Below are 24866 nucleotides of genomic sequence, written 5' to 3' on the forward strand. Positions count from 1 at the left end.
AGGTTAAAATGATTAATTACCTCCAAGGCTTCTTTGGGCCTGGCAACTTCCTCTGGTTGCTGCTGCGTTGTGTGTTGCAGAGGCCCAAGGCCCAGGGCCTGAGGTTATGCTGTCACAGTTGCTTCTTTTTTCCAATCATTGTGCAAAATCTGTCTTTATTGGCTTTTTCTCCTTTTCCTCCTCCTCTCTCTTGCTCCCTCTCACTCTCCATCTTTCTATTTCTGGTGTTACCACAGCATGGTAGGTAAGCCCAGTTCAACAGAGTCAGCACCATCAGGCACTGGCAAACATCAACTGACACATTAGTTTGCGCAATGGACATAACCACGCTCTCCTCTTCTTTTTCTTGCCTCCAACCTGCTTTTTACACTTGACCTGGCAAAATTGGGTGGGCAGCCAATGTGATCTCATCAAATTTTGCCAAATGAAAAATGAATTGCATTCATATTGGACAATGCCCCGTAATTCATATTCAATAGTGTCCCTTTGAAGGAAGTAGCAAAGCAGTAAATGAGTAAGGATTTAGTGAATCTGACTTTTATGCTGAAGGCTGGAGTTTGTGTATGGTGACAAACCTGCAATTAACTTTTTTCCCTTTTCATTGACCAACACTAAGATCTTTTCCTAAACCTAACGGAGTGATTTAGAAGAAGAAAAAAAAAGTAGGACAACATGAATCAAATAAATGGACCAACTGTATTTAACATTTCTCCCAGCTTTCTTTGGTCAAAGAGCAGAGAAATTTCATGAAAAGGTAAAGAGATGCTGTTCATGATAGGACAGACAGGGTGACTGAAGGTAAAAAGAGCAGAAAGAAGAGAAATAAAGAAGAACAGATATAATTCTAAATGAAATATTCTTCTCTTATATCAGTATTTTTTTGTCATTTTCTCTTGTTCCCCTTTGTCTTTATTCATTTTTTAACCATGTTTCAACAACAGGGTCTTTCTCGCCCTCTTTCTATCGTTTTCTATCTTCCCGTCCACCCCTCTTTTATCACACTAAAACCCCTCACCCCCCCCCCCCCCCCCCCAGTCTTGCTCTCTCCTGCTTTCCGCATGTACCCTCTTACCTCCCTTCTATTTTTCCCAGAAGAATTTTAGGTTTGTAATTTATTATTTGCAAGAGAAACTGTTATCAGAGTCAGTTTGCTATCGTGGGCCACTTCATTAATCACCTAGCCCTCTCTCTTCATTTGTTCCCAGATAGGCTGTGGTTCGCTGGGTTCCAGGCACTGATATAAATATGGAGGTAAGAACACTCCCCTCCTCTGTTTATCACCAAATATAAAAAAAATAAATAAATAATACAGAAAGTTCAAAGATATATACAGAAGAAAAGTCGTTTTTTTTCTTGTTTTCAATATTGCCTCATATTGTCTCATTTCTGTTGAAGTGTTGTTTTAGACTTCCTTTTAATTTCCCAAAAGACTCTTTGTTAAAAAGGAAAAAAAAAAAAGGTAACGGGACTACATTGGGGGGCACGGCATGTTTAAGTGTGACCCCAGCATATGGGACTGATCAGGATGAGGGGTGCTCACAAAGAAGCAGAGCAAACAGAGCAGAGACCTCTTTTCCATATTATATATATATATATATATATATATATATATATATATATATATATATATATATATATATATATACATATACATATATATATACACACACACAAAATTTCTTGAAAGAAAGGTAACTTTAAAGATTTTATTTCAACAATATTTTCCTCAACTTCACAAGGGTTCGATCTATCCAATCTACTTCTATGTTTGTGTGTATCCAGTGACCCACAAGGGATCATGGGAGAGTGAGTGAAAGGTGGCCTTGAACTGTAAGAGGATAATCCTATTTTGACACCCCACAAAGAACCAAAACCCAATTTACCATCCCAACAACTTACCAGCCTGGCTGTTTAGTTAGGATGAGTGAACTGGTATTGTGGGCTCTCTCTCTCTTTCTCTCTCTCTCTCTCTTTCTCTCTGTGTGTGTGTGTGTGTGTGGAAGTCTCTTTTGTCTTTTCAGCTGTTTTTTTTTTTTGTTTTATTTCTCTCGCTCTCACATGTTTTATTGGCTTTTGTCCCCCCCCCCAACTTCTCTTTATGTGTTTGCATGATGTGACCATATTGGGAGAGGTGAATGGGTAAGATGTATCTTAGCAACAGTAAGCCAACTGCAAGACTGGGTCTCCAACTTTCTGTTGGTCCCATCTCTCATGACTCACTGGGTTTATGGTGTAGTAGTGGAGCAAGTATTAAAAGAGTTTTGCTACCTAGGGAATCAACAGTGCAAGAGGCCTGTAGAAACAAAGAGTGTAGAAAGGTGGACATATGTGACTGTAATGTTCACTGACAGCATGAGGTCAAAAACAGCTTAGGTCATTATCGTTTGCCAAAGTGAGATAGTGAGAAGCTAAATTCAAGTTTGCTTTTCCTTTGTTTGTGAAAAGTTGCCACTTTGAAAAGTAGATGCTCTTCGTTCAAGAACTGTAATGTCTGTTGAGGCAACTGTCTACAAACTGGGACTATTTATATTCTGAGGAGGTTTCTATCCAAAACACACAACTGCCAAACAATTCCCTGTTTTTTTTGTTTGTTTGTTATTTGTTTTGTTTTGTTTTACAGGTAGAACAGGAAAAAAAACTTTTCTGGGATGGTGTGTCTTAAGCACACCATCCCAGAATGTCTTAAGGTGTGTCAGAGAAAAAGATGCCTTTTTCAGTAAAATAAAAAAAAAAAAAAAGGATATAAACACAGGGGGAGACTAATGGCAAACAAAGTGAATCCTCTCTGATACCTGCACTGGGACCACTTGAGCTCTCTCAAGCCGTAACACAGTTGTCAACTCCATGCTGCTTGGTTCAAGTAAAGCTGTGGCACGTCACACACAGAGGCTGATGGTAAACACGGTTTAGTGATAAGATTAAATATGATGTTAATGTCACTCTCATGTTTGTTTTTCTCTTTCTTTGTGTGAGGGCTTAAACTCTGACTGGGAGTTCTGAGGGCTCTGTTTGTTTACATCAAGAGCTTTTGACTTCAGTGCTTTTGCAATGTGGCAGTTTCCCTTTGAAGACAGCATGTTGATTGTGCTGATTAATAATGGGAACTACCTCTGCCTTTTGTTCTGCAGGAGAAATCGCCATATGTATTCAACCCTGTGACCTATTTAGTGGTTAAAACCCCTACTTAATTATTAGAACTACAATCCTATTTATACAAGCAGCTCACTCTTGTATGCAAATATGAACTGTGGGTTATGATCCCAGACGCACATACACACTGCCATTACGCCACTTGAAAAATATCAGCAAGAATTCCATTTCTCAAATCCTTTTATTCTCTGGCTATATCAGCTATGAGCTTTGGTAATGAATTGTTTCCTCTGGGTATTTGCTCTTATGGTGATGTGTTGTTTTTTTCCACGCGTCTTTCTTCAAAATGTGCTAATTTACTTAGCGTCAACACCGGCTTTGTATTGAGGAGTAGCACTGTTGTAGTAAGGGAGAGGAGGGAGTCGGGGGGGGGCAAGGGAGGGATTCCCCAGATGTGAGTTCAGGCACTCACTTAAACACAGATAGACTTACTCCCTTGGGTGGGGTAACGCTTGTGTGTGTGTGTGTGTGTGTGTGTATGTGTAGAAATGCAGATGAGACTGACAGTCTTAGGGGTAGAAAATGAACATTATTAAAAAAATAAACAAAGCAAGAACTAGGAGGGGGGAAGTGGAGAGGGTAGATCATTAGATAACTCTAAGAAGGTGATATTTTTACACCTCGGTAATAGGACTTGTTGTTGAAGGGGCTGTAAATTGACTCCAGAGCCAAAGCTACTCAAGGCATGTTTAACTTTAAGGGACCGTTCTAATGACAGGGATTATTGTGCTACTGGAATTGAAATAAAACTTTAATTCCCCTGGCTAAGCCAATCTGTATGCTTCGTTGTGTACTCGTTAAAAAGGAAGGATGACGGTGGATGGGTGGGGGGGCAGCGTGTGGCTTGGTGGTGGTGTTGAGCTAGGTAGAGGGTGGGGGTGGTTCATTGCGATTCCCAGGGCACTCAGCGGCTGCGATTATATGGCAAAAAAAAAAAAAAAAACTTGGTTGCTTTCAGTTTGCAAAGGTAATGAGAATCTAATGAGGCTTGACTCTTTCTTTTTTTTTCCCCTCAGCTTTCGCAGCTATTCGACTCTCTACTCCACAACAGGTTCCCTGAGGAGAAACGCGCAGGATGGGAGAAACGGTTAGGCCTTTCTACACGGTGGTGCGCTGATGGATGGATAGAGGGATGAATGGGCACAGAGAGTGCAAGAGAGGAAGACGGGGGGAGAGGGGAAGAAGGCAGGTCGGGTTAGGGTATGTCAGTGGAAGGGAGTGAGAGAAGGAAGGAAAGGAAAGATGGGAGGGAGAGAGGGGAAGTGATGGCAGGGAGGAAAGGGCACAGTTAGTGGATTGAGTGAGGAAGGGGGCCAAGCTGACAGAAGTGTGGATAACCCCCTTTTCACAGCAAGGATGGAGCAGAAGTTGAGGAGGGCTGGTGAATGTGCGAGAATTTTGTGGTTGGACGGCAGCGAGGAAAGAGGCAGGTAAAGGAAGTGGGAGGAAGGGCAGAACTAACCAGTTATATTTACACACACACTATGACTTTGACTAGTATGTACAGTTGCGTACTGTGATGTATATTACTGTATATTCTATAAATAATATACAATATATCCCAATGATTTATTGTTTTTACGTAAAATGAAATAATTTAAATGGTCAGTCTCAAACAAACTTGAACCAAAAAAGCAGTTTCATCGCTGCCTTTAGAAGCATCACTAAGAGTTTTACACACTCTTAAATGACTTGAGAGCATTCAGAACTCTCAACTTATTTTGGAGAGTGTTAGAAGTTTGCTAAGTTGGTTATGAGTTGAAAGCATTACCCGTGCAGAGGTTTGAAGTGAGAATTTTTTTTTTCCCCCTTCTTTTTTTTTTTACTTAATGAGGATGCAGAGCTCATAAACAGTTCTGGTATTTTGTTAGAGTTTGCGAGACATCACATCACATGCAATGCAGAATTTGTCCCTCACCGCTGAGAGGTAGGTTGTACTGGCACTGCATTTTCCACTAACTGGCAAATCATAATAGTGTAGGTAATGACTTGGGTCGCATTGCAGTGCCTATTCAGTTACTGAAGCATCATTATAGTGCATCATTTGACATATTTTCCCCACGTTTGTGACAAATATATGAGCGTCTTTGAAACACATCTGTGGCACTTTTCTTTTTCTCTCTTGTTGTTTGCCGTCTTGAAAAGTTGTTTGATTCCCAGTACTGCAAACCTGCGTCTAACGTCTAAAGAATTAGCTCTTCTTGGGGTCATTAAGACAACATAACGATGCACAGGTCCAACTTCTGATTGGTTGGCTGTATTATTGACCCTGCCCATTCCTTCACAGTAATGATGGATTCTCAACCAGAGGCCAGATCGCATTCAGAGGTAACCAAACCTAATTTTTCTCTTGAATAAAAATATTCCGATAAAGTACTTAACTTACTTATTAAAATGGTGCAATTGTATTAAAAACATAGTGGAGCAGTAAGAGGTGCCAATACTGTGGTATAAATAATCGACACTACACTATTGTACCTTTCTGGAATGTGTACTGTCAGCTCAGTTATGAATAAATTAGCTGGACCTTCTCTACACAACGCCTGTGAAAGGCTGCAGCTGTACCACCATATAAAGGCGCTCTTAACCCTCCTCCATCACCAACCTCTCTGCTCTCCTTTAAACCCCGTTGATAATGTTAGACTCTGACTTTATGTGGAAAATTAGCCTGATGAAAAGATCCGAGACGGGCTATTCCTGTCTTTGACCTTGTGTTACACTGCCAGGCCAGGATGACTCTTCATCCCTTATCCCCACCACCACCACCACCACCACCACCTGCTCCTCCTTTTACTTTGACTTTTAAAGTCAGAAGGTACACTCATGCTTTCAGGCTGCCTTAATGAGGCCTGGTAGAGTCTATTGGTGATAGGACTGTTAATGAGAGAGACATCTGAAAGAAGAGAGACATTGGGTGGTGGTGGTAGCGGAACAAGGGAGGGATGGTTGTAGAGAGATGAGGGAGGAGGAGAAAAACAAAGCGTTAAAGGCTGTACCAGGTAAGCATGGACACGGCTTTAGATCTTCAGTGTAATTTCAGTAAAGAGTTTTTTTTTCCCACAAATTGTTTGAGTTGTTGGGTTGGTGTGTATGTGTGTACGCAAGAGACCTTGGGCCCTTTCAAGAGCATTTTGCTGGCGTCCTCGTTGAGAATTGATTGTCTTTGTTGTGGTAATCTGAAATTAATTTGCACTTGAACCCATCTTTCTTCTGGGCTCAATTTTAAAACGCTGTTATAATTATGTGCCCCCCACATGAAAACCAAGAACTAAGACACTGATATGATGAGCCGGAATATTTTAATTCCCCAGGTACTTAAGAGCCCCCTTTCTCCTCCCCCCCTGTCCTCACTCCTGACTTATCTTGCAAGGTAATAAAACAAAATGTTCCCATGCGTGGGGCTTAAGCAAAAGGTATTTGCCTGAGGGGGAACAGTAATAAGCGCTCTATTGCTACACATTTACTCATGTACTTTCTCAGTAAGTCATCTCGTGCTCTTGAATGATGTTAAACTTTGGTTAATGCGAGCTGATGCCCGGCTGAGAGCTGTCAATGAAAAGCTGCTCTGTGATGATGAGCAGAGGAGAACATGCACAAGCTACACGACAATACGCACGCGTGCAAAGCACAAGGATGTTAAGTGACTTAAGCAGTCAGTCAACCGGCTTCTCTTTCCCTTTCACTTCAATATCTTTAAGTTATCGTGGCCATGTACAGTGTTGCATCGAATTATGCCAAATTTCCCAGCAGGGGCTCAAATACCTGCAAACACACACACATATTGGGGTTGTTAACAAGATTTGTTTTGCATTAGTCTGTTCTGACAGGGGGTATTTGTAATATAAAACTATTTAAGACTACCTGCTAACATCTGCTATTGATCTTAGCTGTGTGCCTCCCCCTTTGTTCCCAGCATGAGCTGCTAATAACCTTATCAGCCATCTTTTAGTTTTAGCTCAGTCTGCTGTTTGTTGTTAGGGATTTATTTTTTTTTATTTTTTTTTTTTTAATGGGAGGGGGGAGTATTATCTCACTAAATACTGCAAGAACCATCTTCAGTGATTTCCTGTGGTGTTGCCTTGTGCTAAAGGGCCTCAGAGGTCACTGGCCCTGGGCAGAAATTCTTTCAGTGTGACACCTCATGTGGGACTCTGAGAGATAAGCAAACAGAGAGCTAGACCCACTGCTGAACATAATTAGTAAGAACAAACAGTTCTCAGATAGCTATATTATTGTCTGTACTGATTTGGAAGAATGGGATAACATTGGCTTTGACATGAAGAGAAAAAGAAAAACTGAATACATCTTTAAACTTTACATTCTTGATTTAATACTGTTGTACTTTTGCAGTGCTTCTTTATTTGATAACCGTGATACTGATTTGTTTGTCCAGTGAGGGCATTTATTTTCTGATTATGTAACTGTGAACTGTCCCTTTAAAACATTATTGTTGAATAGAAAAGTGTTTTCATTTTTCTCATTAATATGTACTTGATTTTATTTATAAGCAAGCTCATCATAACCTGTCATCTCCCTTCTCATTGTTGCTCACTCTCTCAGCTGTCTTCTCTGTCTTTTCACTGTAAACAGTCTAATGAAGCAAAACAGCCATGCAAAATACAGAAAACTCCGCTAATTGTCTGTCTTCCCATTGATTGAAGGCTGAGTGTGTGTGTGTGTGTGTATGGAGTATCCCCTACAGCGAGAGCTGCTGTCTGCTGACAGACATGGCCTGCTGCTAAAGCCATTGCAATAATCATAAAGATTAGGTTAACAGTGGGAAACGGCCGGGGAAGACAAGTGTTCACAGTGGGCTGTTATTTTTGCATTTGGTGCTCACACAAAAAATAACAACCTGCAATTGTAGGCTTGTGTGCCGTTTTAGACATAACCCTGGAGCGCATGTGTGTGTGTTTGTGAGCATTTGCACAGTTTTAGTCTATGTAGATGCATATGTGTATCATTATATACATGTGTTAGGCACATTATGGTTTAATGCATATCTGTGTATTCATGTAATAAATGCATGGATGTCTTGGTGTCTTCTGAGTTTTAATTTTAAATGGAACATGCAATTAGATTTTATATGTCACTCATATTAAAAGATCATGTTGATGTTGGTTGTGTCATTAAAAAGAGTGTGTTTATCTATATCTATATCTATATCTATCTATCTATCTATCTATATATATATATATATATATATGTTAAAAGAATAACAGTTTTGCAGCTTTGATGCAACTTTGTTCATGCACATTGCCTTGTACACTTAACTGCAGAAAGTGCGGCAGCCTATACACAATCAAAGGACAGCAGTATACTGTCGTAGCAAACTGCTCTCAAAGCACTACACTGAGAAACTTGTCATGCAAATGTGTGTGACAGATCTCTTCATAGAGGGAGAAGAACAAAGTAACAAACAAAACAATGCTTACCAGAAACAAAACTTGTGAAGATCACATTCTGTCACTAATTGAATCTGATGGCAGGACAGAAATAGAGAAATACTGTTCATTTGTTATACAAAAACAAATTTTATTATACATAATTCACTTTACGCACATTTTGTTATTGCAATTCACACTGTATTACTCTGTGAATTATCATTCTGAATATGCAAGAGCTTTTAATAATTTAACGCGTCAGTGTTTATTTTCAACATGCCGTAGTTGAAATGAATTTGTTTGAATTTTGTCTCAGTTTTGTTTATTTCTTCTTTTGATATCACTTGCTTTCTTCCCCCTCTAGAAAGTGTGTCATTTGAAGAAACAGTTTTTCGATCCTCAAATAGCTCTGCATTCCTATTGAGTTAGAATCAGAACACATTTGGCTCACAAATGTGAAGCATCTCTCTTCATTATAGACAAATAAATTTTACTGGCTTCAAAGCTAAGCAATGAGATATCTGCCGAATCCCTTTGAATGTGGCTACATGGTGTTGCCTCATCTAAAAGACTCGCTTGTATCTTTTCAATCACTCTCCACATTATTCTGGAAACTTTATCTCTTGATCCCTGCCTGTTATGTGCTTTAGGTCCAGCATGTGGCCAGCAGCTTTTGACTGTTATGTATCTGACATAAACCTCAGCGAATCACCAAACAACAGAAGCCATATTATTCTTCCACTTTACACTGCCTGCTTTTAGTGATAACATCTTCCGCTCATAGCATTTGACTTGTACGTTACTGACACCAACCTCAAAAGGGGCTTGCCACATTTTACACACACATACATTCTGTATGTGTCTACTTTCTATCATTCTGTGTTTCTTTCAAATGAAAAAGCAGACACACACTTGATAGCATCTACCAGGCACAGCTGGGCTGTGCTCGTGTTCGCAAAAGGCCACATTTGTTTCCTGAGAAGTCTGAAACAGAGAGCAGGAGGTACCACAATACTGATACTTGGAGTGTGTGAGTTTGTGTGTGTGCTGCATGTGCATGCAAGTATGTGTGTGTATAGTGTATTCATGTATATACAATTCTGTATGTGTCTGTTTGTACTGCACTTGCTGGGCTTTTTCTAAAAACAAAACAAAGCAAAACCAAGCAGCAACATGCTTAATCTTCTCTCTTATCTCTGCTTATGAGGCCTTCCAGGCAATTTTCCATTCCACCTATTGATTGTTATCAGCCACTAACCCTACATAACAGATTATTTCCCCAAAACTAAACCTACTTGTTCCTTCTCACAGCCTTTACAATGATACACACAAATATGAAAAAGCAGAAACCAAATATATCTGTACTCAAGTCAGATTCATGTCTCTTTGGTTGTGCTTGATGTAAAGGATTACAGTAAAAAAGTGCAAAGGAAATAGTAAAACTGACTTTTTTTTAATTTGATCATTAAAGACAACTGAACCAACAACGTCCAGTATTTATTTATATATATATATATATATATATATATATAAATACTGTATGTATATATATATATATATATATATATACATATATATATACATACACAGGTGCCACCTAATACAGGTGTGCCTTTTGTATTCATCTCTGTGAATAAAAGAACCAGTTAAAAGAAGAGTGCAAAACACGCTTTTGATATTAAGTAATTCTTATTATATCTTTCTTATATTTTTATATTATATATTTATATATTGACATGCTATATAGATAGCATTGTTTTTATTTCTTCATTACTAAAATGTCAAATGTCATTACCCAGAGCCAGTGATAGGTCCATGACAGCCAGACATTCTGACTGTATAATACAACTGAGAACAAACGCACTGCTCTTTTACACCTGCTGGGATATTGGAGGCCGTGGAACTACAGCGTCGCAAAATGGCCATGATGGTAGATTGTAAGAGTTAGTATGGATTTACTGTCAGATGGCCCTGCACTTCTCCTGTCTGTGACTGACTGATGGGTCGAGGCCTTAGGTACAGGGGAGCAGGAATGCAGGCTGGAGTTAAGTACTGCTGGTTGCTGGATATATACTCTCTCTCTCTGTGTCTTATGTCTATCTCTCCCTCTCCTTTTCACACACACACACACACACACACACACACCCCTCCAAACACCCACCCCACACTGTGAACACTCATAGATGGATGGACACACATAAGTAACTGTGCACATGCGCGTCATGAGAAGATATGCAACACACACACACACACACACTGACACAGATGCACACAGACGCTTCAGTAGGGGCTGATGACATGATGGATTGCTTGTGTCAATGTCAGAACAGTCAGAATCAGCCTGGTGCTGATAAGGTGCACTAGAGCAGACCTACCATACCCACTACCAATTCAGCCTAATAGCTCTCTTCCTTTTTAACCTGAACACAACCTGTGTGTGAGAAAATGTGTGTTTTTAGCAGAGTGTGTTTCTGTGAGCTTTAGGAATGGCTTTATATTCATTTGTGGGTGCATTTGCTTGAATCTCTCTGAAAGTGGGGAACAGAGAACAGAGTGCATGTCCTGTGTGCTCTGTATGGAGTGTTTTTTTGTTTTTTTTTGTGACTGTGTGTGCGCCTGTTGCTGCATGGGAAGTAAATACAAACGTGTGTATGGATCACTTATTGAAACAGAGAGGTTTGGCACGACAGCATTCTGAATTGAGGACCTGCAGCAGCTTGCCACCTGTCGTTTGTTATCCATCACGTGAAGCGACACCCCAGCTTCAGTTATTGATGGTGTGTATGGTAATTCCACTTCTATCACTTTAGTGATGGGGAGCTGATACTGTGAATGAGAAAATGTGGATGGCGTCAAATCTACTCAATTACTTTTATGAATAGTTTCTTCAGACTACCCTGAATTGACCATTTATCTTTCCTGATGGGTTTGACAAAGTACTCATATCACATCCATGAATATACACAGTTGCAGCTCACACACAATTTGAACTGACAATCATTATATAGGTGTAGGTTGTGCATAAGTAGTGTTAGCTTTTACATCTCTATGTCAACGGATAGTTAAATAAAATTTAAGACTAGCTTGCAGTTTATAGTTCTCAGGACTTTAGCTGTGTCACATGAGTTCAGATGGGGACACCTCTATAAACAAAGTACGTGAGCTTGTTTGGTATTGTGTTCTCATTTGCCCAATTAGACCAACAACACTGTGCTCTCCCCAGGTGCTAACTCGCTAAATGGGAAATTACACCATAAAGATAAGGAAGTGTCGGAGAATGTTTAGGGTCTCAGAGTAGTGCTTTCAGCACGACTGCTCAACACAGCCTGAGTAGAATTAATGAACCCTCTGTGGCGGGTTTCTGATGCATTTTTAAACAGCTCCTTTTCATTCCTGCAATGACATTTTGATTGCATTTGTTTCAGCAATAACTGCACAAGAGCGAGTGAGGAAGACAGACACGGAGAGACAGAGAGAGAGAAAGCACATCCCCTAAAAATAAATATATCACTGTTCCGCCAAAGTGACTCTGACATGAGTTGTACAGACAGATATCACATTTAATATGAGGGCAGAAATAATGGGTTTTGCGGCAAACTGTAATTTGATAGCAACTGATTCTTAATCCTGTGAGTGTGGTGTCGTAAATTCTAAGAGCTGATGCACAGTGTGGCCTCTTACTGACACAAAATCAGTTAAATTGTTAATTCATTGGAAGTCTAATGCAAACATATACTGTGAAGATTAAATTTGATTATTTGTGGAAGGTTGCCATGATCAATTTAATTCTGTGTATGAACTCATGTGCCACAATCCTTTTTACATCTCCAGGGATGTAGTCATAATAGGGATAGATTTAGAGCACATTTGATGAGCAGGGCAACAGAGCGGTTTAATGACTAAAACAATTAGTAACCATTGTGGAAGTATATTTCCAGAATAATATTGCACCCTTGTGAAGGGGTTACCCTGATATTTTAATAGACAAGTGCCCTGAGAGAGAGATGGAGGAAAATGAGAACACAAAAAAAAGCTAAGGTCACTGATATTGCAAGGCACCATAGGATAATAAGCACCACAATCTCTGGTTACACATTGTTTTTAAATTCTTTTAATTGCATCTTCCCAGCTCTCATCAGGGGTGGCGACCCTAGAAGTGGGGTACGAGGTCATTCTCTAGCAGCAGCCTTTGAAGCCTAGGCGCCTACCTCTCTCTCCCTCTCCCCACTACTCTGTGTGGCCTTGAATTGCAAATTGTTTTAAAATACGCATAATGAGCACAGTGGCAAAATGTTGAGGCTCTTTGTCTTTCCCTCACTCAGCCTTTAGCACAACTAAGTGAGTTAAGATTGCTCCATTGAATTACAAACGATTATTTTACTTACTCCTACCCAGCGCATGCATAATGAAAGAGAGAGGAAGATGGAGCAGAAGCTCCAGTGATTGTGACTGTGTGGACTGTGAACCGGAGGCATGTTCATCTAGATACAAATGATGATTTTAATGATGCTACCTGAGGTTACAGTTAAGTAAACTGTCGGGGAATGTGTGTAATTAAACACAGGAGGAAAGTTTTCATATTGGCAGATGATATACTGTATAACCGCCTATCGCTTTGATAGTCAGCTCCCATGCATACAAATCCTTTGTCTTTGTTCTTAAAATACAGCCAGCCAGATTGGCTGTCTCAGGTTCTGTGGCACATTGAGTAACAATATGTTTTACAAGAATTATTTATGTTTGTTTAGACTAAAAACAGCTCATATGTTCAGTGTGCCATCACATCCCACCAAAACAATAACATGTCTTAGCTCTGGACCAAATGATTCAGTGCCATCAAATGATTTGCTACTGAAACTGTAAGCAGATACTCTGAGCATGTGTTTCAGTAACTGCAGCAGACTTCCACTGTTAACATCTTGTAGCATTTAGTTGATCACCACAACCATTACTATTCCAGTTGAAGAGAAATAAACAAGATGTGATGGCTCAACAGGTCTGGATGCATACCATGCATGCAACACTGTGTTTAAGGTCAGCCCACTAACTTCCAAGTGAACTTTGCTTTCCCTCTCCTGTCTACCATGTTACATGTGCACATTTATCTAAAAAAAAACAAACAAACAGCAGCTTCTCAGATTTTTTTCAAGCTGAATACTTCACGTGTACCTCTGCTAGAACATGCTGGAAGGGTTCCACACCAGTAAAATACAATGATTTAGTGGTTGGCTGACAAATTGTAGGCTATCAAGCTGTTACTCACCACCTTAATTCAAGCAGTTGCTTACAGCATCAGTAATTGCTTTAAGGTGTTGTGCAATATTAATTAGAGAATCACTGAGGCCTTTGTTCCAAACATGTTTTAAAAAGGAAACAGAACAACACTGGTTTAAATTGGCAATGATATCATTTGTTATGCAGTTAAAAAGTCATGAGACTCTTTTTGCCCCTAATCCAAATTGAAACTCATAACACTGAAAGCACCACAGGGGTCTGCATGTGCATGAACATTTATAAAAGTTGAATTATAATGTGACATGGATGCGTCTCAAGGAGTTTAACCAAATGTAACGGAACTAACAATGCAGTCTAAACACTTGAAATCTTTGTGTTAAAGGCAGACTGTGGCAAACACTCATGAAACATGTGATGCTCTGCCCTGGATATATTTCACTCCATGATCACTTTATCAGGGTATCTGGAAAATGTGTATACCAGCTGCCCTGCTGTGCACTATGAAAATCCAATAAGAGATGCCTTCAGTGCTAAACCAAACATTTCAATTCACCCAAACAAATCACCTCAGGTAATCACTAATTTACGACGCTTGCAGATTTATCAATAACAGTTTAATGCTGCTACACAAGCCGAAGGGTCAGACCTCTGTCACTGCAAGCTTATTGTCTCCTCTCCGATTTTCTAAATCTAGAGTTGTATTGTCCTGCCGTTATCAATAACTGACTCGACACTCCCTTTGACACCAACACAGTGGACAAGATGGCTACACGCCATTCTGAGAAGCGATTAAGCTCGTCTTTGGGAGAGCCGCGGTGACATCACTGGTGGTTCAAAAGCTGCCTCTAAACTCAAAAAGAGCATTAGAATGCATTTCATGCTCAGCTCACTGAAAAGTGCAGAGCTGAAATTTACACCTTATTTGATGTCCGTCTCCCTGCTGTTAATTGGTAAAAGGATCCCTGACCCTTTTGATCTCCTCCACAATCCCCTAAATGCCCAAGTCTGCTAAACTGTTCGGCAGGAGATATACCCTGCAGTTGCCCAGCAATGTAAAGACTCTCTCTCTCTCTCACTCTCTCTCACCCCCCCCACTTTTTTTTTTTTTTTTTTTTTTACTCCATCCTTTTCGGCTTTCTTGCCTTTGGTTTACGTCCAGGCTGTGGAGAAATAAGAGATGACAGTTGTTACAGATATGCCGGTTTAATTACTTGTCAGCTTATAGCCCATATCTCTGCTGCCCAACGCTGAAGCTTAACTTTTTCTAGTAGCTTAAAGCATGACCAGCCTCCAGTGCTTTAGTATTTAGCCGTAAAACCCAGGAAATCTGAAAGATAAAAAAACCACGAACAGCTTTTCTAATTTTATGGGGAAGAGTGGGCAGTTTTCTGTCACTGTTGGAATTGGCTTTCTCTCTCTGTTCCCCTCTGTGCAATAGTGACAGAAGAAGAGGGGCAAATAGAGAGAATCTTGTAGAGAATGAAATTACATCACATGAAGGGGTTGCATTGGTGTAGGATAAGCAGAACGTTTCTTATGGCTTGTGTGCCACTGTTGACACTTTTAAGTCTGTTTGCAAATTGATAGATGTGCTCAAGCCTTTTTTGCTCTCTCTCTCTCTTTTGGAGGAGGGCCATCCCGGACTCGTAAATCCAGTTAAGGGTATTTGGAAAACACAGCTGCTTATTTTGCAAGCTTCCCCACTTTGGGCATGGTGACTGTAGGTGGCTGGTATCTCCAGGTGTATTCAGAACATACCTATGAAATTTAATACCTCATGGATTATTGAATTTGAGCATTTATAGGTTACAATAATTCAGAGAGATTATACAATAGTGAAAAAAGTGTGTATACTGCATATATGTACAGATAGTATCTTACCCTGCATTTACACAAAGCATGAATCAAATGTGAATTACCAAAAACAATAAATTAGTAGATGTTTTGCCATTATTGACATAATAGAAATATTTGCTGTTATCATGCTTAATTAACTTATTAATAACACATCTGCAGTGATTGAACCATAGATTAAATTATGATACATGTGCTGGGAAGCAAAGCCAATTGATTGTGTAAGAAATGCAATCAACAGCTCTCCTGAAAGCAGTTTTCACATGTGGAGCTTCATTATTCATTTCCAAACCTCAGGACGCAATGTGTTTCTTTGCCTTATTCATCACACATTCAACATACCACAATATCTCAGCAGCTAATCCTTTTAATGAATCATCTTTTCTGTTACTAACTATCTTCGCGGCAACTAAATGTACCATGCCTCAAACCATATTAGAGACCAAAATGAATACTCATTAAACAGACGCTAAAGCCGATTTTATATTTAAAGAAATGTAATATAATGTGAGCAGTCTAACACATTATGTATGCCTAAGAATAATAATGTAATTGGACAACAGTGTTATTCATTTGCTTTGGACGTCTGTCAGAGAGACTGTCGTTTTGTTGCACATGAGGTAGCACAGTCACCAGTTTGAGGGTGTTTTTCCTTTTAGGAAATTGAATACAATTTTACAGAGCCACACTGGGACAGGGATGGATGGCAGTGAGCAAAAAGAGCAGCAGAGTTTTTGGACACACGCCTGCTTAGGGCCCATTGTTCAGGCTTTGCTCAGTGTTTATCCCTGGCTTTGTCTCCCACCATGATACATACTTTTCATTGAAGCAAAACAGATTATTTGTTACCATAGTTTCACCATTGCTCAGTTTTACAGCAAAGCATAATAGGTTTAAAGTGTGGGAAAATAAAAGCCTCCTTCTGGAGAGAGAGAAAAAAATAAAATAAAAGATTACCTGTTCTTTTCATCAGTGATGATCACATTGTCAGCGCCTGGCAGAAGCTTTGTGTTTCTACATAGGCAATTTCTCAGGAATCTGAACCTTTTTTTTCCCCTGTTGATGCTTAAGCAGTCTGTACAGCATACACTTCAGTGATATACATTTGTTGAAGGCTATGAAAAAGGTTTATGTTGAGGCAAAGGATATGTGCACCAACACACTACTTGCATGAATTGTGTAATATTTTACATTGGGCTGTTTGTTTTAATGGTCATTATTGCTTTCATTGTAATTTCAAAGTACATATGATATCAACATAGGTGTCAAATATTTCTCATACAGCTATGCTGAACTTAGCTGCAAAAAACAAAGAACTGGAATTAGCATGTAGGGAAACGCTGCAATGAACATTTTTTTCAAGGAAATATGCAGGTAAAGACAAATTTCTCATTGGACAATATTTCCTGACCAGAATCTACTGAGCACAATCCTCTTGCACTGTCCCTACAAACTACCCTGTCATACTGTATGTATTACATTTTCACATAAAAGCGTATTGTCACATTACCCTCATGCCTCATTCTACCTTCACTGTGCTGTAGCTGCTCCAGTGTTAGCCTACAAATCGTGCTGATGATCATCCTGCATCGCTGAGCAGTAAGGTTTTATACATAGTAGTAATGGCATTATTTTATGGCCATCATTTCAATGGGTTTTAGAATGGATCATAAAGCAAAACAGTTTGCAGTTCTCTCACAGACCCTCCACCTGATAATGAAAAGCCAAGATCAGCTGACTGCTAACTCTATTTACAAGCTCACATAATTCCATTGTGGCAGCGCTATCAGAGTAAATACGCTTAGCCCAGTGATGCATACCCCGTAGAAAATGAAAGCAAGATGAGATAGAGGTCACATGACTGCAGAAACACCTTTTAAAACACTTAATGTGCCTTAGCTGATGTCCGAAGCATGTAGGTTATTACCACAGTTGTGTGAAAGCTAATTAATGGATAATTTGAATGATAACCAAGATGCCTCGCTCACACAGTCGGTGGCTTTGACCTTCCCGAACCTGATCATTTCTCACCCTGAGCTTTTTTTTTGCCAACAGAGGCCATCATCAGTATGATGTCTGCTTATTTTGTGTGATCGGACCTAAATTGAAATTCTGCCTCGAAGGGCAATATTATAAGAGGTAGTCATCTGTGAAGATTGGTAAACTATAAATCTCATATTACAATTGAATATTAAGGCAATATCATTCCTCACTATAAAAATGAAGACGTCTGAAGAAAAACATCACATACTAATAAGTTACTTACAACTTGTTACCCTCAAACTCTGACAACTGGGCTAAGCAAGTGCATTAATTGAATCATGTATCTGTGAGGTGCAGTAGGGTTTTTAAAAAAATGTGATTTCTAAACCATTGTGGATTTGCATCTGACACCAACACACAAACAAGCAATCCAGAACATGTCTTTATAAATCTGATAAAGACATAGCAACAACTGTAACCAATAAATTGAGATTGGAGCTCACATTTGAGGGATTTTCTTTCTCTTTTCAGTGAGTGAGTGACTGAGGAGACCAGCGAGGGGAATATCTTTTAATATCGCTTCAAGCAAAGATATCCCATTTAGACATCGTTCAAACAGTTATTAACAGTATTGATTTATGTTTGAGTGATTGGAAGCCAAGGGAGGGAGATGAAGTCAACCGTCCTGACCTCTCGCCTCAGGACGGAAACTGCCTGACACAGATCACAGCTGTCTCACATGTGAGACTGCTCCTGCTGCCTGTGACATGTTAGATTGCTGGATACGGGCTACAGTGCGATAACTCTCAGTGTATGATATTGAACTCGTCTTTACATTGCTTTCTCTCAAAACACATTGCTCTTTGTTTGAAATATATCTGCTGTCACTGCATTCACACAGGCATTCTGAGACAAAGAAGACCGGTGTTTGTCTGACAATTATAACCACAATAGTTACAACTAGGACATATTCAAAATGCTTTTGTTTCTCTTTGCCTGCTACGTTTTCTGTTTAGCTGTAAACAACGTTTTTTCATGTAAATGTCCTTGCAAAGTTTGCTGTGTAGGATTTGATGATTATCTCATCTAATGTATATGTATACAGTGATAACAACATTTAAATTCAGTGCTGTAAGCAGTTAGAACATGAGGAATTAATTCATCAGCACATTGTTTTCTCTTTACATCAATAGCTGATAAAGATGCTTATGCTTATTATGCTGCTTAATATGTATTCTTATTAAACAGCAAATTCAATATCTTTTTTGGCATTTTATCCATCTCTCCTTTTTTTGGTCCACATCCCATTCACTCAACTGGAGGAGCTTAGCATACCAAATCTGTTCTTAATTATTTCTTATACATTCCTCAGAACCTCCCTCGGATTTGTAGTCTTGCCCACCCAAAATATGTGTGGAGTTGGCTAAAAAACAGCACAATAGAATAATCTATTTCAAAGGCGGAACTGAGCTGTTAGAGATCATAAAACATTAGTGCGGCATGTCATTAGGTTATTACAGGCTTATCCAGTAATTATATTAAGTACATTACCAAGCAACCATTTAAAAGAAAGGAGCAATTTCCAGAAATAGGATTTTATACCCTTCTCATGACTCGCCCTCAACAACCTGCCATGGGACAAAATGTCAATTAAGTGGCTGCTGAACTAGATGGAGTTTCTGACCAAAGAATAAAAAAGAGTTTCCTTGTCTTAGAACAGGAGCTTAGGAAATTATACAGACCTCATCATGTACTCCTAGTAAATTATTTTTTCAGTCTTTTAGCTGTTGAAACCCTTTCACTGTTAAGTCAGATGTGTTTGCATGGATTTAAAATGGACCATATTCACTTTCTTTGGTATAAGAATTAAAAATCTACTCACTGCTGCTATGCTGTCTTTCATTGCACTCAACCTTTTTCCCATCAACCATGTGACAGTTTTGCATCACTTCCCTGAGTTGGCAGAACGGTAAAAAAGTTAACTGATGCAGTTTACATCTGTTAAAGGAGTACACGCGCAGTAGAACTAATTGGCAGCTGTTGATTTAGACTGAAATGTACCTTTTCAATCTCCAAACAAGTGGCATTTCAGGCAGCACAGTCTGCACCCTCCACGAGTTATTGAGCTCACTGATTGAAAAAAAAAAAAAAAAGAAGAAGAAGAAGAAAAAAGTTTCTTTTAAGAAATCAAACCCAGCAGCGGAATTCTCCATGGTCAAAAGGTTAAGCTTTTGATCCAAGCACAGAGATGCTTTGAGGGGGAGAAAAAAAATAAATATTGCTAAATGAATACATGTTTGCATTCAACCTTACCTTTCTACAGAGCACACACCCTTTGAAGTCTTGTTTGTTCGGAAACACTCCCATCTCATTGAGTCCAGGAAATTCCCCACCGAACTAGTGCCTAGATTAGAGGTAGTAATCCAGACTAACCCCAGAAATTCAAAGAGCAGGCTCAAAACTAATATTTGAGCTCATGTCTCACAAGTGGGCCTATTGTTAGTTTGTGACTCATAAAACGTGTGCTGTCATCTTGGATCTGCTTATGATAGATAGAGCGATTTAAGCATAACTGCTGATCTTTTACAAACATGGCAAAGTCTGCCTCAAAGAATTCTCAGATAATGCTCAACATGACTGAGGCTGTGTGTTTTGGCTAGCTGTGATGCTTGGTGCGTGTTTTAATAACATCCTTATTGATATGTTTAACCCCACGTGAATGACACACACATACACACATATTCAGTACATGTACTCATAGACCACACAGCTCTTCCTGAGTATGTGTGTGTGTGTGTGTGTGTCACATGGTTGGCCTCGGTTACAGGGTCGGGGAGGAGAGCGGAGAGACAGAGCTCACATTTGCCGGAGCCCGCAGAAGATGATTCCAGATGATTCCTCGGCATGCCGCTGTCAGAGGAGGCCATGATGAATGAAAGGGCTCCGGTGGGCCTCACTGTTTATTTAGACCTCTTGTTTCTGACACAGTTCCCGCACAAAGAACCAGCGCTAAAGTGTCTCAGTATTAAAACATAACCTTACCAGACAACAATCAGCCACCAGGGGCTTCCACCCCCCGCACTCCCCCCACCCTTTTTCCTAATCCAACAGAAAAGCCTGATTGTTCTCCATTGTGGAACTTGGGACTGAGACCTGTTCAGGACCAGCAGTGAGGGGCAGCCGACTGTGGAAGGCTTTCCAGTACATTAGGAGTATATGAAAGAGCAACTGACCAGGCTTAGATTGATATGGCTGTGTCTACACAGGACAACATATGGGAAAGCAGTAATCCTCTCTCTGTGCTGGAACTGTGGGTATTTTTCTTGGGGATTTGAGTATAGAGGAGACAAATATGGATGGCCCTGCAGTCCTGGAAAATAGTGCAGACAGCTGCTGGTACTTTGTGGATGTGTGTCCTGATAAATAATTGTTTCCTATCTGTCATAGCCTCTTTTCACATCCTCGCTGGCTGCGAACTGTATAAAAAAATCCTGCCTCTGAAATGCTAGTGCACTTGCAACGCAGTGCCGCCTTTGTTCTGTAAGTAGCACGCATGTAAAACATTGCTTCTTTCCCTTACAGGTATAATATATTGCTGTTTCCTCTTTGTAAGCAGCATGGACATTTATAGCAGTTTTCATTTTCTGAGTGCACCATTTCAGGTTCATCTTGTCATGGCTCCTTCCAAGCATATGTCAAACCTCAAATGTTTTATTCTCTGCTGAGATCATGACCAATCAACATTTTGGAGTAGTACTGGCATCATACACAAGCTAAACAACGCGTCTATTCAAGATCAGCACCATGGTAAAACCGACTCAATGTGAGATACACATACTGTGCCTTAAGATATTGAGTTAGTGCTTTGTTTTCACTCCAAAATCACAAATGTGATGCAGATAGATGAACGGACTGCCAATTCTTTCTGTGTAAAGAATGACTGAATAGAACGTGATGCAACACAGTGTGTTTTTGAATGCTTCAGAGATGCTTTTCATTGAAACAGGTTTTGTTGACAAGCTTCATTCCCATGCAGAATAAATGATGAGGAATAGAGTATGGCAAAAAAAAAGAAAAAAAATCTGATCAACTAACTATGAATATGCATATTCAAACAGCCAGAATTGACTCCAAATCTCATTTCATGGGGGAAAATGTGCACATTTTTTTCCTCCCATTTATTAATTCCAAATCCTATTCACGGCAAAAGAATGGAGGTGAGTATAATTGTGTATTTTGTCAAATGTGATCAAATTAAACTGGAAGCAGAATGAATTCTGTGTATTTGTATGCTATTTTTTTCCCCTTTTTTTTCAGAAGTGGTGTCCTGGTTTTAAATCCCCAAGTCTCAAGTGGGCACATCACAAAACCAACACAGTTTGGCAGCAAGCTGGCAGTCTTTGCTCGTATGAGGCCCAGAATTTAATGAGCATGAATAATGAATACTACTCAACATGCTGGTGACTGAGTAGGCTGCCAGTTATTAGGTCAATGAAGGCCTTGTTTAGCAGGGAACACTCACTGTCTCACTGAATGATGGACTCCCACCATCCACGGATCCTACACACTGGAAATAACTTTTCTAATGCGGCAAATCAGCAGTTGCCGACAGACACATTGCACCAAATTTCAACTGAATCCTGTCCATGATGTCTGTTAGGATGTTACAGGGCTAATGGTATGCACTGTAGATTGATACTGTTTTAACTCACAATTATTTTGTAGCATTTTAAGTATGCAACAAGCTGAATTAAATGGGGAACTAGCCATTAACAAGCTTTACAGATGCCAGCACTTCACATTATTCTTTCAAAACTCAAATGGCAACTTTCCAGCTCTGCTATATAAATAGTTGTCTCATTCTGCTCCTCTCTATGGATTAGACTGTTGGCTTTTCACAGAAAGGTATAACTATTATATTATTCCAAATACACTATTGTTACTGTGTCTTGTCCCACTCAAAAAACATTAGTCCACCCTCTGTCTGTTGCTACAGTGATAAGTGTATTTTATTACTTGTAAAGTGCATGTTACCTAGAACAACTTGGTAAATTCCAATGCAGGGAGGTGCTTTTTTTTGCCCTACAGCTACAACTCCCATGCAGTAGAAGCTATGCTACTTCGAGAAGACTTAAAGGATAAAAAGAGTGGAGCAAGAGCAAGAAGAGAGAAATACAGTCGATAGATCATCCAGCATCCAGCAGCAGAGTGGCAAGAGCCATAGCATGCAGATCAAATGCTCCAAATCTGTCAATCAAAACAGCTGTCATTTCAACAAGCACAGCATCGAACAATCTGACGATTAATTATTGACAAACTCCGTCTTTGTTGCTTTCTCACACCCTCTCTCTCTCTCTGTCTATCTCGGTGTCTCTCCCTTCCCTCACTCCTTTTCTTTCCCAAAGATTAGACACAGGCTCCAACATGAAAGCTGCCGACCTGTGTTTGGGTCTGTCACAAGTGATTTCGCTGCCGGTGCCATGCCCCCACCCCCCCTTTAACGGGATATCCTCTCTCTCTCTCTCTCTCTCTCTCTCTCTCCCTGTTTGTCCTCCCTATCTTCCCATCCTCTGTTGCTATGGCACCTGCCAGGTCGCCACAGGGACCCTCATATCTCCACTCATCCGCCTGCTCAACCCCGGTGTCGATTCTATCCAACCCAGCTTCATGTCAGAGAAAAGCAGGAGTAAGACCCCTCGCTGTTTAACACTCCAGAAGTTAACTGGGGTCTCTCTCCCTCCTCCTTTAGAGAGACACCGTATTTTCTCCTGGGGAAATAAAAAAAGACATTCTTGCCACATTGAAGGAAAGGCTGTTTTTTTTTTCTTAGGACATTGTTAAATCTATTGTATCCCTCCTTTTTTTCAGCCACTTCTGAATGAGGCCATCTTCAAAGTCCTATCTTGTTTATTAACATTCCTTCTTCTTTACTTTTCACACCACATAAAGACAAAGACATACAAGTCAGGTTAATTGGTGACTCTAAATTGCCCATAGGTGTGATTTGAGTGTGACTGGTTGTTTGTCTATATGTGTTGGCCCTGCGATGGACTGGCGATCTGTTCAGGTTTTACCCCGTCTCTTGCCCAGTGTCAGCTGGGATAGGCTCCAGCCCCCACCCCACCCCATGACCCTTAATGGACAAGCAGTGTAGATGATAAATGAATGAATGAATGAATGAAGAATAGAACAACTTAAGTGTCTGTCACAAAGCAACAGAAATTCCTCTTTGACACGGCTTAAGAGAGAAACACCGAACAGCAGTCACAAAAACTGTCAGGCATCAGAGTGAAAATTCACAATTAATAATAATAATGCAGAAACATGCCATCTAACAATAATTCTTTAGAGCTAAGAGTAAAAATGTGAAAATATATTACGGCATTATATTTTATTTAAAATATGTACAGCAGGTGTACTAAGCACACAATGTGACAAGGGTTCTTATCCAGAGTCCTGCCCGTGGTCAGGTTTAAGCAACAAAACTGAGTTGAGTTAAGATAAACAAGCTGTGTCTAAAGTCATCGTGAACATTTCTGTATTATTAATTTCTGTACTACAGACCATGGTCTTTCAAAACTTAACCAAGAGCAAGTGAGTTCTCAAACATAACCACAAACAAGTGTAAAATTGCTGTAGTCACTAAAAGTCAGTATTTTACTGTCACAAAAACCTGGAAAATTCCTGTCCATGTACACAAAATCAATACATTAAATTTTTAAACTGTTACAATGTTTCACTGTTATAGATTAAACTAACTGTACATACAGTGGTTAAAATTATCTCCAAGTTGACAAAATGCAACAATAAAATGCAATTTACACAAATAAGTGTTTGTAATAAATATACTCTAATGATATAACTTATGTGCTTTTACTTGGGTACCGTTTTGAATGCATTACATGTAAGTGAAGTGTTTTTTTGTTTTGTTTTGTTTTCCACATTGAGGTATTGCTACTATTACTGAACTAAAGGGCCACATACTTCCTCCGCCACTGGCCAACTCATAATGTCCCAGTGATAACAAACTCAAACAACCTTCATGCTGACATAAAACATACTAATGTTGTTCTTGATGTCATTTAAACATTTCCTGTAAATGAAAAGGGGGGGATTTTGCCAATTGTGAGGTGATAAAAATACAGAATTGTGCTGTTGTTAGTCAGGTAGTACTTCATTAAAAAAAAAAAAAAAAAAGTCATCTGCATAGCTGGGGCTGCCATGTCTCTCACTGTCAGACAACATCCTGTCACAAACACG

The sequence above is a fragment of the Lates calcarifer genome, linkage group LG15 (genome assembly GCF_001640805.2).
Source record: "Lates calcarifer isolate ASB-BC8 linkage group LG15, TLL_Latcal_v3, whole genome shotgun sequence".
In the NCBI taxonomy this organism is placed as follows: domain Eukaryota; kingdom Metazoa; phylum Chordata; class Actinopteri; family Centropomidae; genus Lates; species Lates calcarifer.